The sequence below is a fragment of the Pristis pectinata genome, chromosome 4, assembly GCF_009764475.1.
Source record: "Pristis pectinata isolate sPriPec2 chromosome 4, sPriPec2.1.pri, whole genome shotgun sequence".
In the NCBI taxonomy this organism is placed as follows: Eukaryota; Metazoa; Chordata; class Chondrichthyes; order Rhinopristiformes; family Pristidae; genus Pristis; species Pristis pectinata.
In genome coordinates this window covers 99,982,623-99,997,017 of record NC_067408.1, presented here as the reverse complement: position 1 = coordinate 99,997,017, position 14,395 = coordinate 99,982,623, and the positions used below count along the sequence as shown (strand labels likewise).

The following is a 14,395-nucleotide window of genomic DNA, read 5'->3' as shown; positions in this document are numbered from 1 at the left end:
TGCAAAACAATCTATTTCAACTATTTTATTCCAGTTTTATTGATTTTTTTTAAAAAAGCCTCTTTTTGATTAATTCCTTTTTCAGCTTCTAAGTATCACAGCAAAGGCCAACATTTATTTTCCCATCCCTCAATTCCCTTTACAAAATGGTGATGAGCCACTTTCTTCAACTCTTGCAGTCCTTTCAGTAAAGTTAGTCCCTCGATATTGTTGGAGGGAGTTCCAAGATTTAAGCCTGGAGACAATGAAGGAATGTTTCCTCGTCATTATAACTGGTAAAGGTTGTAGGTTGATGAATGCTGTAAGAAATAATATGATTAAGCTCGAGAGGGTGCAGAAAAGATTTACAAGGACGTTGCTGGGACTGGAGATCTTGAGTTATGAGATGAGACTGGACAGGCTGGGAATGTTTTCCCTGGAGTGAAGGAGGCTGAGGAGTGACCTTACAGAGGTTTATAAAATCATGAGGGGCATAGATAAGATTTTTGGTCCATGCTTTTTCCCAGCAGAGTCTGAAGCTAGAGGGCATAGATTTAAGGTAAGAGGGGAAAGAGAGGCGTATTTTTTTCACACAGAGGGTGATGGTAGATGGAACAACCTGCCAGAGGAAGTGGTAGAGGCAAGTACAGTTACAACATTTAAGACATTTGGGCGGGTTCATGGCTATGAAAGGTTTAGAGGCATATTGGTATTGGTATTGTTTTATTATTGTCATTTGTACCGAGGTACAGTGAAAAACTTGTCTTACAAACCGATCGTACAGGTCAATTCATTACACAGTGCAGTTACATTGAGTCAGTACAGAGTGCATTGATGTAGTACAATCATAAAATGTAGGCAAATGGGACTAGCTCAGGAAGGCACCTTGGTTGGCATGGATGAGTTGGGCCGAAGGGTCTGTTTCTGTGTTGTATAACTCTAATTCTAACTCTATGACTCCATAAATGGTGTTTCACATCCAGTTTGTAGGTGAGATTAAAAGTCCAAAGCAAGAGGCTTAAACAAAAAGATGAACCTGAAAGTAAATGGTTAGTAATCTGAATTGGAAAGCAAAAAAAACCTACAGATAGTAGAAATCAAGAGTAAAAACACAAAATACTTCATAGCAAGAATTATTAATATGGATTATAAGGCTTTCTACACGACAAAATAAAATATTTATTTATTAGTCGCATGTATATCGACACACACAGTGAAATGCATCTTTTGCGTAGAGTGTTCTGGGGGCAGCCCGCAAGTGTCACCACACTTCCGGCGCCAACGTAGCATGCTCACAACTTCCTAATCCGTACGTCTTTGGAATGTGGGAGGAAACTGGAGCACCCGGAGGAAACCCACGTATACATGGGGAGAACGTACAAACTCCTTACAGACAGCGGCCGGAACTGAACACGGGTTGCTGGCACTGTAATAGCGTTGCGCTAACCGCTACACTACTGTGCCTGAGATGTTGTTCCTCAAAGCTTAAATTGGGCCTCATTGGAACAGTACAGGAGGCCACAGACAGATAGGTCAGAATGGGAATGAGATGAAAGACTAATGGGCAACTGGAAGCTCAGGAGTCGCACTGCGGTCTGAACAAGGGTGTTCTGCACAACAGTCACCAAACCTACGTTTGGTTTCCCTGATGCAGAGGAGACCACATCATGAGCACCAAATGTGGTACGCTAGATTGGAAGAAGTACAAAGGAATTGCTGCTTCACTAATTGTTTGGGTGCCTGGTTAATGGGAAGTGTTGAGTATAAGGGCAGGTTATGTATCTCCTGCAATTGTCTGAGAGGGTGGCATGAGAAGGGGAATGGTTGGTGGAGATGGAAGAGAGCACCAGAGAATTGCAGAGCATATATCCACCATTCTCTTCTCCAAAAACAAGACTGTCCTTGGAATTTAGAATGAGGGGTGACCGAATTCAAACAAATAAGATCCCAAGGTGTCTTAACAGGGTAGATGTTGAGATGCTTTCACTATAGGGCGAGTCACAAACAAGGAAATCTAGCCACAAAATAAGGGACAGGTCACTGAAAACTGAGGTGCATAGAAATTTCTTCTCTCAGAGCGCAGTAAATCTCTAAAATTCTCTGCCCCTCAAGGATGATGGAAGCTAGATCATTAGAAATACTTAAGGTGAAGGTGAGGGTTTTGGGGAACTGGTAGAGGAGGCCAGCATAGATCAGCCACGATCATACAGAATGGTAGGGCAGGCTTGAGGGACCTGGTGGCCAACTCCTGCACATATATTCTTGTATCCTTGTGTCCAGATAGACCCATTGTTTCAGCTTTTATTTCTTCCCATCTTGACTCTCTTCTTTCTTTCCTTCCTTCCTATTGACACCTGTGATTCCTCTCATATCCTCTGCACTTGACAGTTTCCAGTTTCCTGGCTCCAATTATTCTGATCTTTCTGTCTTTGACTTCTTACACTGTTCCAATAAAGCCCAATGCAAGTTCAAGGAACAGCATCTCATCGTCCTAGACACAATGCAGCCACATAGACTCAATACTGAATTTAGCAATTTCAAATAACCAGCCTTTCCTGTTTGTGTCAGAACTGACTAGTTCTGATGCAAGGACATCCAGCTGCAATATTAACTCATTTTTTCTCTCTTCACAGATGATGCCTAATCTGCTGACTGTAGTTAGCATTCTCTTTGGTTTCAGATGCTGTGTTCTGTATCTTAAAATTCCAGCATATCCTTTTGTCGTTTTCTTCTTCTGACTGCCCTTATTCAACTATTAAGTAGACTGCAATAAAAGCGTTGTGTCACCTGAACATTGACATTCTCCCTATTCTGTCCACGCCTTTCCCCCTCTGTAACTCAAAACACACCCGTTTTCTCACTTTTCCAATTGTGTTGAAAGGCAGTTTATCTGAAATGTTAACACTGTTTCCCTTTTCACAGATATGGTCTGACCTGATGAGTATTTATCAGTTTTTATGCCAATACTGCATGCTTGTTCTTCAAAGAGTCATGAAATCATTGACCTTTGCCGCACAAGGGATCTATTGGGCCCATCGTGCCTATGATAGCCAAAATCAGACTGTAAATTAATCCCATTAACCAGCTATTGGTACTTTGCCCAGCAAATACCCATCCAGGCTCTTTTAAAATGTGGTGAGGATTTCTACCTCCATCACCCTTTCAGGCAGTGAATTCCAGACCGCCACCATTTGTTCAGGAAAATACTGTTTTCTCAACTCAACTCTAATCCTCATGCCAATTAATTTAAATCCATGCCCTCCTCATTTCTGAACTCTCTGTGAGGGAAACTAACTCTATCTCTTGTAATTTTACACATCTTAATTAAGTCTCGCCTCAGTTTCCTGTGTTCCAACCAAAATAATCCCAGCCTAGACAGTCCCTCATAGTTATAAATTTCCAGAGACACAGGAGACTGCAGATGCTGGAATTTGGAGCAAAAACAAACTGCTGGAGGAATTCAGTGGGTCAGACATCATCTGTGGAGGGAAATGGACAGCTGATGTTTCCGGTCGAGACCATTCATCTGGACCAAAAGATAGAGGGGAGACAGCCAGTATAAAAAGGTGAAGGGAAGGCTTGATGCATGAGCTGGTGAGCAAAAGGTGGATCCAGGTGAGGTGGAATGATGGGCAGATGGAGAAGGGAAGAGTGGAAATGGCAACAGAGGCTGGGAGATGATAGGTGGGGGCAACAGATGGCTCCAGATGATGGAATCTGACAACAAAGGAAGGTGGAGCAGAGAACCAAATAAGTGAGATATGCCCAAATAAGGGATTGGATGGGGCAGGGGTTCAGGGATGGATACGGATTGGAAATAGATGGGAATGGGGATCAGAGATGGATGGGAACGGGGGATGGGGATGGGTGAAGGGGAGGCGGTGATGGGGAGGGTGGGGGTAATAGGGGACGGGGAGGAGGGGTGGGGTGATGGGGGAGATGGTGATGGGAGGCGGTGATGGGGAGACGGGTGATGGGGAGACGGGGACGGGGAGGGAGGGAGGGGGTGATAGAGGGAGGAGGGAGTAATGGGGATGAAGGTCGGTAATGGGGAGAGTTTGCGGTCTGTTGCCACCAGCAGCTGTCTCTCCGCATCGCTACCAATCGAGGAGCAGGAGCTCGCCCTGACCCAGGGCCTGCAGGATCTCCCAGCAGCCGCACCGCTGGCTCTCCGACAACACCGACACGAAGCCCAGAGCCCACCTCACGCCGCCATTGCGACACCGGCTCCTCCTCCTCCTCCTCCCCTTCCGGACAGCAACAGAACCTGAGAAAAGTTCCGACGCTGAGATCACGGAACGTTCGTCGTTTTCTCCATTCGGGCGAGAGATTCCCGCCATCAAATACAATTCCAGAGGCATTTACTGTAAGTAAGATAAAAAAAAAAGTCGGAATTACAATGGGAGTCAATAGCATTTCGTTGTGATGTCGAGGGGTTGAATCGAGTGCAGGAGGTGTCAGCCCTCGGAGCTCAGTCAACCCTCCACATCCCTGCAGGTCGCTACCGATCCCCGCGGCTGGGCGGAGGCACTTCAGCTCCGTGTGGACGAGGTGTCAGTGGTGTGCTTGTGAGGGGGAGGAAGGAGCAGGAACTCAGTGAGTCCCCCAGCCCGGCGTGGGGGAGGGGGAGGGAGCGAGAGGGAGAGGGAGGGGGGAGGGGGAGAGGGGGAGAGGGGGGAGGGGGAGGGGGGGGAGAGGGGGGAGGGGGAGGGGGGGGAGGGAGGGAGGGGGAGGGGGAGGGGGGGGAGGGAGGGAGAGGGAGGGGGGGGAGGGAGGGAGGGAGAGGGAGGGGGGGGAGGGAGGGAGGGAGAGGGAGGGGGGAGGGAGGGAGAGGGAGAGGGAGGGAGAGGGAGAGGGAGGGGGAGAGGGAGGGAGAGGGAGGGGGGGGGAGGGAGGGGGAGGGGGGTGTGGGGGAGAGGGAGGTGGGAGGGAGGGAGAGGGAGGGGGGGTGTGGGAGGGAGGGAGAGGGAGGGGGGTGTGGGAGGGAGGGAGGGGGAGGGAGGGAGGGGGGGAGGGAGGGGGAGGGAGGGAGGGGGAGGGAGGGGGGGGAGAGGGAGGGGGAGAGAGGGAGAGGGAGGGAGGGAGGTCCCCCATTGCCAAGGGTGAGGGGGGGGGTCCCCCATTGCCAAGGGTGAGGGGGGGGAGTGGTGGGTCCCCGTGCCAAAAGTGAGGGAGACAGGGGGTGTGATGAGTCCCCGTGCCCAGAGTGAGGGGGCAAGGTGAGTGCCTGTACCCTGTGGGGGTGAGTACCCGTGCCCAGAGTTGGGGTGGGGTGAGATCCATGTCCCGGAATGAGGAGGGAGGGTTGGAATCTTTCTGTGTCCCGTGTCTCCCCCATTCCTGTACGCATGAGGGGTGTCCTTATCTCTGTGCCCAGAGTGTGAGGTGAAGGGTGAACCTGTCAGTGTCCCACAGTGAGGAGGCAGAGTTAGACTCTGTCCCTTTGCTCATGTCCTCATACTTCTGTCCCAGTCCTTGTACTCTTCTCATTGTACTATCTGTCCCTGCATTGCCCTGAGCGAAGTGGGGGAAACCCCATCTCAGTGCCCAGAATGTTTAGATTTCTTTATTTTCAGGATCCAAGCATTGCTGGCAAGTCCAACATTTATCTCACTTCCCTAATCGTTCTCGAGAAGGTGGTGCTGAGCTACCTTCTTTAGCCATTGCATTCCTTCTTGTGGAGGTGCTCCCAACAGAAGAACTGAAGCTATTGGAAAAGGAGTTACAGGCTTTGGACCTAATAACAGTGAAGGAAAAGTAATGAGTTGCCAGGTATGGTAAACAAAACCCAAACTGGGCACTAGTGAGTAGGTTGTTGGTGATTAATTGTCACTTGATAACATTGTTAACAAGAGAGCTTGCCTTACATTGCTGATGATTAAGAATAGACTGAATGGAGGGGAGAGAGAGGGATATGGTAATTAGCTAGATTGGATTTATCCTCCTTTTTGTACCTGGGCATTTGGACCATTTTCAATATTGCCTGGTAGATGCCTATGTTGTGAATGTACTGGAACAACCTGGCTAGAAGCATAGATCTTCAACAGTACAGCTGGGATGTTGTGTGATTCCATGGCCTTTACCGTATCCAGTGCTGTCAGCCATTTCTTGATACTATGTGGAGGTGTTGCGGATCTTAGGAGGAAACCAAGATGCATCATTAGGCTCAACCTGGTTGCAAATGCTTCAGCTCTTTCCTCAGCATTCACGTACACTGCCATCAATGAGAATGGCGATATTCTCAGAGCCTCCTCTTCCTGTTAGCTGTTCACATGTCCGGCACTAGGTGAGGAAAACACCATCTCCATACCTCATGTGAGTTGGGTGAGATCTCTGTGCTTGTGCCCAAAGTGAGGGGAGACTGGCATCCTCATCATGCCCCAGAGGAGATGGGTGAGATCCTCCTCCAGTGTGTATGTATGTGGGAAAAGAGAAACCCTGTCTCAGTCTCCAGAGTGAGGAGAGAGCAAGGGGTTCTCTGCTACCCAAAATGGGACATTCCCTATGCTCCAAAGTGATTGGGGAAGAAAGATGGACTGTATGTGTGTGTGTGTGTGTGTGAGAAAAAAGTCCATATTGTTCATATGTGTCAGAAGGAAGTCCATCTGTTCCAGAGTGAGGGTTGTGGTGGGGCAGGTTATTATCACAGAATGAGGAGAGGGTTGGTCAATTGCAGAGTTCCTGGGTCTCAGTGTGAGATGGGGAATTCTGGCAAGAGATCAGGGAGCCCAGAATCATAAATTGAGGAGAAAGGCTTCAAGGGTTGCCCAATAAACCAATGATCACCAAATGGGAACTGGCAGAAGCAAGGGAAAAAAGTGAAATGTGGCTGAGGCTGTCAGAAAGGTTTTATCAAAATGTTTACTGACTTTATTTTTTTGCTTCTACATAGTTAAAATGAAAAAAAATATTTGTGTATTGATTTTTGTTTTCCTTTTAGCATGTACCAACGCTTTTTATAGTCAATGAAGCTGGTTTAGAGTGTTGTAATTGAGGAAATCAAATGCAAGAAACTCCTGCAAACAAGGCGAAAGCGATCAGATAATCTGTTTTAGGAATGTTGATCGAGCATAAATGTTAGACAGCATACCAGGGATAACTCTCCTACCTTACTTGGAAATAATGCTATCATCCACTTGAGAAACTAGTTGTGCCCTTGGTTTTGCACCTTATTTGAAACAAAGTGTATTCCAGCAATGCAGCGACCCCCACCCCCTCTGCCCCACCCCCCACACCCCCACACCCCCCCCCCCCCCGCCCCCCCCCCCCCCGTACTGTTTGTGCTCAAGCCTCTAGAATGGGAACTTGGAAACTTTTGATTCAGAAGCACAGTAAGCCAGAGCTGACACTCAAAATAAGTTAAATGCATAATAATGGGTTTGGGACTGAACTTAACAGTGACGGCACTACCCACTGGGCAAACATCACCTTGACTTCTCCTTTGTGGGAACCAGGCATTTGCCCAGGCTTCTCTTTTTTTTATTTCAGTTTTTTAGTATGTCAACACCCAGGAAAAAGGGAATTTTTAGTATGTCAACACCCAGGAAAAAGGGAATTTATATAGAATTGTGAAATATAATAGATGTTTCAAAACTATTTCAACAAATTGTGTTGTTGTATTTATTCTGATAAAAGAACTTTTTTTATTGGAGCTGTTTTGTGAATGTTTTATATCCTGTGAACTTTGTAATTCCATCAGATACGAATTAAAAATACTGGAAAGTGGGCAGGACAGTCAGCCAGGTGGACAAGCTATGTCACTGCTGATCTACACTTTATGCATTTCAAAAACTAACGAAAGATCAGTTGGTACTTTAATTGAATAAGGCAGGGTAGGGATGGAGGCCGGGAAAAAAACTGGAGCAAGGAAAGGAAGCATCCATATCCCAATGGATACGAAAGGAAAAGAAAAGAAAATGGCTAGATGCCAAAAATAATCTCAAATGGAAATAAGCATTAAACTAAGAAAAAGTAAAAAATTGAAAGAATGAGGTATAACCATAAAAATATGGTTGAAATTGGAGAAGTGCAGCTGTGTAACTCCTTTTACGGCATCAAAGCCTCAAGGTAACTGGCAGCCAATGAGCAATTTGCATTTTGCTACAATCTGCCCAACCCTCGAAGTCCTAAAGCATTTCATACTTTCTGAAATTCTACTAGAGTGCAGGCACTATTGTACCTTAGGAAGCTTCCACAAACAACAATGAGGTAAGTGTTTATAATGATATTGGTAAAGAATTAAAAGTTTGCAAGGACTCCTTTGGTGTTTACATAGTGCTGTGGGATCTTTGATATCCATCAGAGAGGGTAGATAGGACATTTAATATCATATCTAACATCTGCTGTTCTTAAGTGCATTACTATCTCAATTGTCTTCTTAGGCAATCCTCAGGATTGAGGATGACTTGCTTTACTCCAGTTCTTTGGGGTCTGAGGTGGTTGATAGGACAATCTGAGTCCACTGGTCAGAGGGGACTGGAAGGGCAGGTGTGTGGGCAATTCGGGAGGTGGTGCATTCCTTCTGTTCTGGCCACACTTCGTTGAACCAGTTTTGAAACATCTATATTTCACAATTATATCTAATTTCCCTCCTTAATATTCCTGGGGGTTGAATGTTCCCAGTAATTGGACTCAATTCTCAACGTTGCTTCTCCGTTTTGATGGGTCAAGGGCCAGGGATTCCCTCAAGTTGGTGGAGATGTGACACTTTCAATGAGACTTTGAGAACATCCATAAATCATTTCCTCTGTCCCCTTGGTAATCTCTTGCCATTATGATGCTCAGAATAGAGTGTCTGTTTCAAGAGTCTGGTATCGGATGTGTGAATGATGTGGCCTGGCTTAGGAGCCAACTAAATGTAACCGGGGCCTCAATGTTGTGGGTGTTGGCCTGGGAGAGAATGCTGATGTTGCTTAGTTTATCCTGGCAATAGATTTGGAGGACCTTGCAGTGACATTGTTGGTGGCATTTTTCCAATGCTTTCCACATGCCTTCTCTGTGTGATCCACATCTCGGTCATCTCGGTGTTATGCTGATGTCAGCCTATTGTGCTTGAGGCTCTAGAATTTGGTTTCAACCTACAAACATCTGACTCAGAAGCAAGAGCATTATGATTGAATCAAATCTGAAGTTAAAGCAAAATCTTTCTTACACAGTGGAACTGCCAATCCTCAAAATCCTAACAGTGTAGATTCAAATCCTGATGATAGCAGAGCCCTCTGTCCATTCCAGGTGTTAACCTCCTACCCTCGTGCACTTCCCACCTCCACAAAAAAAAATTGCATCAACAGATCCTCCTCGGTTTACTAGCATCTTTAATTTTCAAGACATTGGAGAATGAGACTAAATTTTAAAATACTGAAGTGTTCAGGTTGCAGGTCTGCAAAATGTGCAATGGAAAAGTACTGTTCTTGGGACTTTCCATGAACTTACTTGGATGGGTGCAGTAGACAGCAGGCTGTGAGAGTCAGTCGGAATGAAAGACCAAGTAAAAGTCATGATTCTTTACTGTCACCTCTCCCAATATAGTCACTCCAAGCAATTACCATGCTGTTTTTCTCTACATATCCTTTTCTTTTCAGTGTGTTGTTTTTAATTATCTATCATTGAATGCGTCTTTTGATAATTGTATTTATTACAATAAAAGATACAAAATATTGCATTGTTATCTGTAGTATTATTCCCCTGCACTGCAGTCCTTGAGGGCTACAATAATTCTTTTCACATTCCAAAATATGAGGCAACATTAATAGCATGTTTGATGTCACTGAAAGGCTCTTTGTGATCTCATTGAACTGGCCTTGCTTTTTTAAAACAACTTTGAAATGTATGCACAAGAGTGGGGTGGTAACTTGTATTTTGGGAAGTTTGGCAGTCAAATAGTATGTTAATAATTGTGGTTGACATTTGGGAAGGGAGCTAGTTCCCTTGGTTTAAAATTTAGTAAATATGGCAATGATTTAGGGACCATGTTATTGCTTTGAGACTTGAAGATTTCAACGGATTTGATAAGTAGTTACGTTTATATTTTGCTATGCAATGTTATGAAAATATTGCAAAGTACTTCACACAAAGAAGTACTTTCTGAATTGCCATTAGTTTTATTATGCAAGAAAAACCGGTTTCATCAACATACAACAGCTTGGTTATTCTGATGATGGATTCTTGAACTATGGCAGTTTCCTCATTTGAAAAATAAATTCAAGAATTTGTGAAGTATTTGTAACAATACCTTGTCAAAATGAAGTTAATTTCTTCATCATGATTTGACTGTTAATGAGATCAAATGTTTCAATTTGTGACTAATTTATGAGTACTGTGAATGTTTTCAATTAGATTTTTTAAAAATTGTTGAATTTTCTGCTACTAAATTAGAAAACCATTGAGGACATAGTAAATTAGGAAATAGTTGTGTGAGCCAAAACAAGCAGACTGCATATGCATGGTTTGTTTTCTCTGATTGGAAGAGCTTCTCATAATTTTTTTGTTGACACCAGAAATCACATTCTCAGTTCCCATTTCAGAAATATAAGGACTGTGTGGTTAAAATAGACCAAACGTAGCACATAACATGGTGTGCAAAATTCAGAGAGAGGAAAAGGATGGGAACAGGGGGAATCTATTTAACCCCTCAGTCATGTCCGTCATTCAGTGAAATTATGCCTGATCTCATCAATATTCTCATTTGATGTAGAAAGCGGCTATTCAGTCCATCGAGGCAATGTCGATTCTGCGAGTAATCCTATGCTCCTACTTCTTTCCCTGTAACCTTTCATCTTACATGCACATCAGCTTCACTGTGATTCTCCTACTACCTGTGTACACTATGGGTTATTTATAGTAGCCAATTAACCTATTAATCAGCATTACTTGTGGGAGGAAATTGGTGCACCCTGAGGGGGGGGGGGGAGGGGGGGAACCTATTAGATCACAAGCAGGTTAAAACTTCACACAGACGGCACTGGAGGTCAGGATCAAACCTGGGTCGCTGGAGGTGTGTGGTATTAGCACTAATCACAATGCCACTATGCACCAAGTGATCCAACTCCACATATCTGCCTTTATACCCCATAAATAAATAGTTGGTTAAGATTATTTTTTGTGTCTTTCATTTAATTAACAATTGACCGTGTGTCAATTGATTTTTTTTTTGTGGAAGAGAGTTCTAAATGTCTACCACCCTTTGAATGTGGATGTGTTCCCTAACTTTATTCCAGAAAATCCTAGTTCTGATTTTTAAACAAAGCCTCCTTGCTTCCAGATTCCCTAACCACTAGAAATAATTATTTCTGCCATGTGACTTCCCCTTAATGTCTTGGAAAAAAAAGCTATCAAATTACCCCTTACCATTCTAAATTATTAGGCAACACAAATCTAGTTTATATAAAGTTTCCTCATAACTTAACACAATGATGCCCAGAATTGCTCACAGTGCTGCAGCAATGGTCAAGCCAGGATTTCCTACAGCTGGACCATAACTTCTGTCCCCTTCTATTCCAGTCACCTAGATGGGAAAGCCAACATTCAGTCAGCTACTTTGAATATGTTTTTGTACCTGTTCATGACATGATCTCGGCATGTGGACCCTCAGTACTTTTTGCACCTCCATGATAATTAGCTTTTGGCTATTAAAAAGTACTCCTACCTTGTTAAATCATAGAGGATAACGAAACATTTGCCTACAACAAAGTCCATTTTACATAGTTTTGCTAATGATTTAATCTGTGTAATTTAATGCATCCATTACATTCCTTACAGTGCCTCCTATTTTTGTGTCATTGGAAAACCTGAATCTCTGGGTTTTGTTCTCATCTTCATAAAAATAGTGAATAATAGTTGCATCAATACAGGTCCTTGTGAGGCACTGCTGGTTGCATGCTGGCAGTTTGCCTACCAGCCCATTTCCTCTGGCAGGAGGCTGCGAACCATCTTCCATCTTAGCTTCTGTTTTGTTCCTTATGACAGTTTTATCAAATGTCTTCTGCAAGTCCAATTAAATGACATCCGTTGACAATCTCCGATCAGTTTAGTCACTTACAACATGAACATTAGAGAAAGAAGCAGGATTGGCCTCAACTCCACTTTCCACATATAACCTAACTCCTCCAAAGTGTGAAAATCTGTCTTGGTCTTGAATTACTTAATGTCTCGGCCTTCACTCCTCTGAGGTTGGGAATTTCAAAGACTCACACCCTTTGAGAAAAGAAATTGCTCACCTTACTCTAAATAGAAAGCCCCTTATTCTGAGACCACTCCTCATAAGAAGAAAATCTTTTCAGCAGCTACCCTGATAAGCCTCACTCATGTATTAATAAGATAAACTCTCATTCTTCCAAGCTCCAGAGAGTTTAGGCTCAATGCTAATCTTTCCCTATGAAGTAACAGCTTCAAACTTATTAATGCAAGAGAAAGAATTGGAGAGTGGAAGGCAAGCAGGAGAATGCTATCGGAAGTTCAATGTGTGTAACATCCTGAGAAATTGTTTACATTGAAAGGTCAGAATAACTACGGGTAATTTTGTAGACTATGTATTAGTGAATGGCTTTAAAAGGAATCTGTTAAACTATTGCTAAAAGTTCACACCTGAGCTTAGGGTTGGGAATGTACCTCTTGCCACTAAGGTCTGCTAATTCCTGAAGTGTAGACCATTTGACTACAATGTGTCAGGATTCTTCATCTCACAATTTACCTTGTTATGGCCTTGCACCTTATTGTCTGTCTGCACTGTACTTTCTCTGTAACTGTAACACTTTATTCTTCATTCTGTTATTGTTTTCCCTTGTACTCCCTCAGTACACTGATGTGATGGAATGATCTGTATGGATGGCATGTAAAACAAAGTTTTTCATTGTACTTTGGTACATGTGAAAATAATAATCCAGTTTATTAGTTTACCACTTGGAGTTGCTGGTCCTACTATTATTAACAGTTACCACCCCCTTCTTAACAGAAACACTACAGATTTTAAAGTACACTTACTAAATCAGAATCATTACATGTCTGCAAACTTGTATCACTTTGTTAACACCTGTAGAGCTAAATGGTTCTTGCTACCACACTGATGTTTTGAATGTTCAGTCTCCTCTGTAGTGGTGATACTTCTTTATCTGATTGTTTTCCTATTATATTTAACCTTGCTCCTTACTATAATACACATAACAAAGATGGCTTCTGTTCTGTCCTTTACATTATTTTTAACTCATGTTACGGAATCAGTGAATGTCCCTTTTAGATAGAGTGTGTGTGTGTGTGTGGGGCGTGCTTACGTCAATAGAAAATGAAGGACGTAATGACGTTGTTGAAGAAGCAGAAGAGAAGAGAGAGAGAGAAGGGAGAGAGACACCAGCCTGCTAGTTTTCTCTATCGATGGATGAGAAACTATAACTGTGTCTGCCACTGAAATCCATGTATGGAAGTTGGAAGTAATCCGGTGGAGTTCACTTTGTTGCTGACCTGTAGAAGGAAACAGGTATTTGTGTGTGGACGACCACGATTCGGATGCTTTTCGGGGTGTGGAACATTTGGATTTCGTATTTACTCTCTCTGTTTCTCTACATCTACGTCTTATCTTCAGACAACGGTGGTGTTGAAGAAGCCCTTGCTCATGTTTCACCTTATGGCTTGCGGAACTGAACTTTAAGAACCATTCCGGAACTGGGAGTTTTGGACTTTGTCACACACACACGAAGAGTTTAGTTTTGGGGTTAATGTTCAAGGTTTAACATTTTTTGAATTCTAACATACTAACATTTTTACTTTTATTTTACGTATTATCATAAGTAGTGATTAATAAAATAGTTTTTAACACTGAATCATGCTCAGTGTGTTTCTTTTGTTGCTGGTTCGTGACAAAATTGGGGGCTCGTCCGGGATTTGAACCCGGGACACTCAACACATTTCAGCTTAATGTTGCTTTGCTCAAACGTTAACTGTTTTGTGAAATTAAATTGGGTCTTTTAAAGGGTCTTTTCAAATAGAACAAAAAACAAACTGCTGGAAGAACTCAGTGGGTCAAGCAGCATCTGTGGGGAGGAAAGGAATTGTCAATGTTTTGGTTCAAGACCCTGCATCAGAACCAAGAGTGGAGAGGGAAGATGTGTGACAGAGGCCTGTGGGCGATAGGTGTACCAAGGAGGGCTAAAGGATGACTATAATTTTTCCTACCACTGACATAGGGCTCACCAGCCTTAGTTACCTGGCTAATCCCTGCTGCCCTTCTAAAATAGAACAACATAGCTATCTTCTAATCTTCTGGCACCTTACTTGTGGCTAATGAAGATGCAAAAATCTCCATGAGGACCTCAACTATCTCTTCCCTTGCTTCCTATAGCAACCTGGGATAGATCTCATCTGGCCCTGAGGACTTTTCAGCATTTGTGCATTCTATAGCATCTTGCACCACCTCCTTCTCAGTACT

At 43.6% G+C, this 14,395-nt stretch overlaps 1 protein-coding gene across 3 annotated transcripts in view; it reads left to right on the top strand.

Annotated features, from left to right (window-relative positions):
• The first annotated feature begins 4,071 nt into the window (after positions 1-4,071).
• LOC127569854 (uncharacterized) overlaps positions 4,072-14,395 on the top strand; it is a 39,907-nt gene continuing 29,583 nt past the window's right edge. Inside the window, exons 1-2 of one of the 3 annotated variants that reach the window (XM_052014836.1) lie at positions 4,072-4,345; positions 5,556-5,751. The gene's annotated coding sequence lies outside the window, so the exon portion shown is untranslated. Of the gene's footprint in view, positions 4,346-4,390; positions 4,576-5,555; positions 5,752-14,395 lie in introns of those variants that run through there. The other 2 variants (XM_052014838.1, XM_052014837.1) reach the window with 2 other exon arrangements.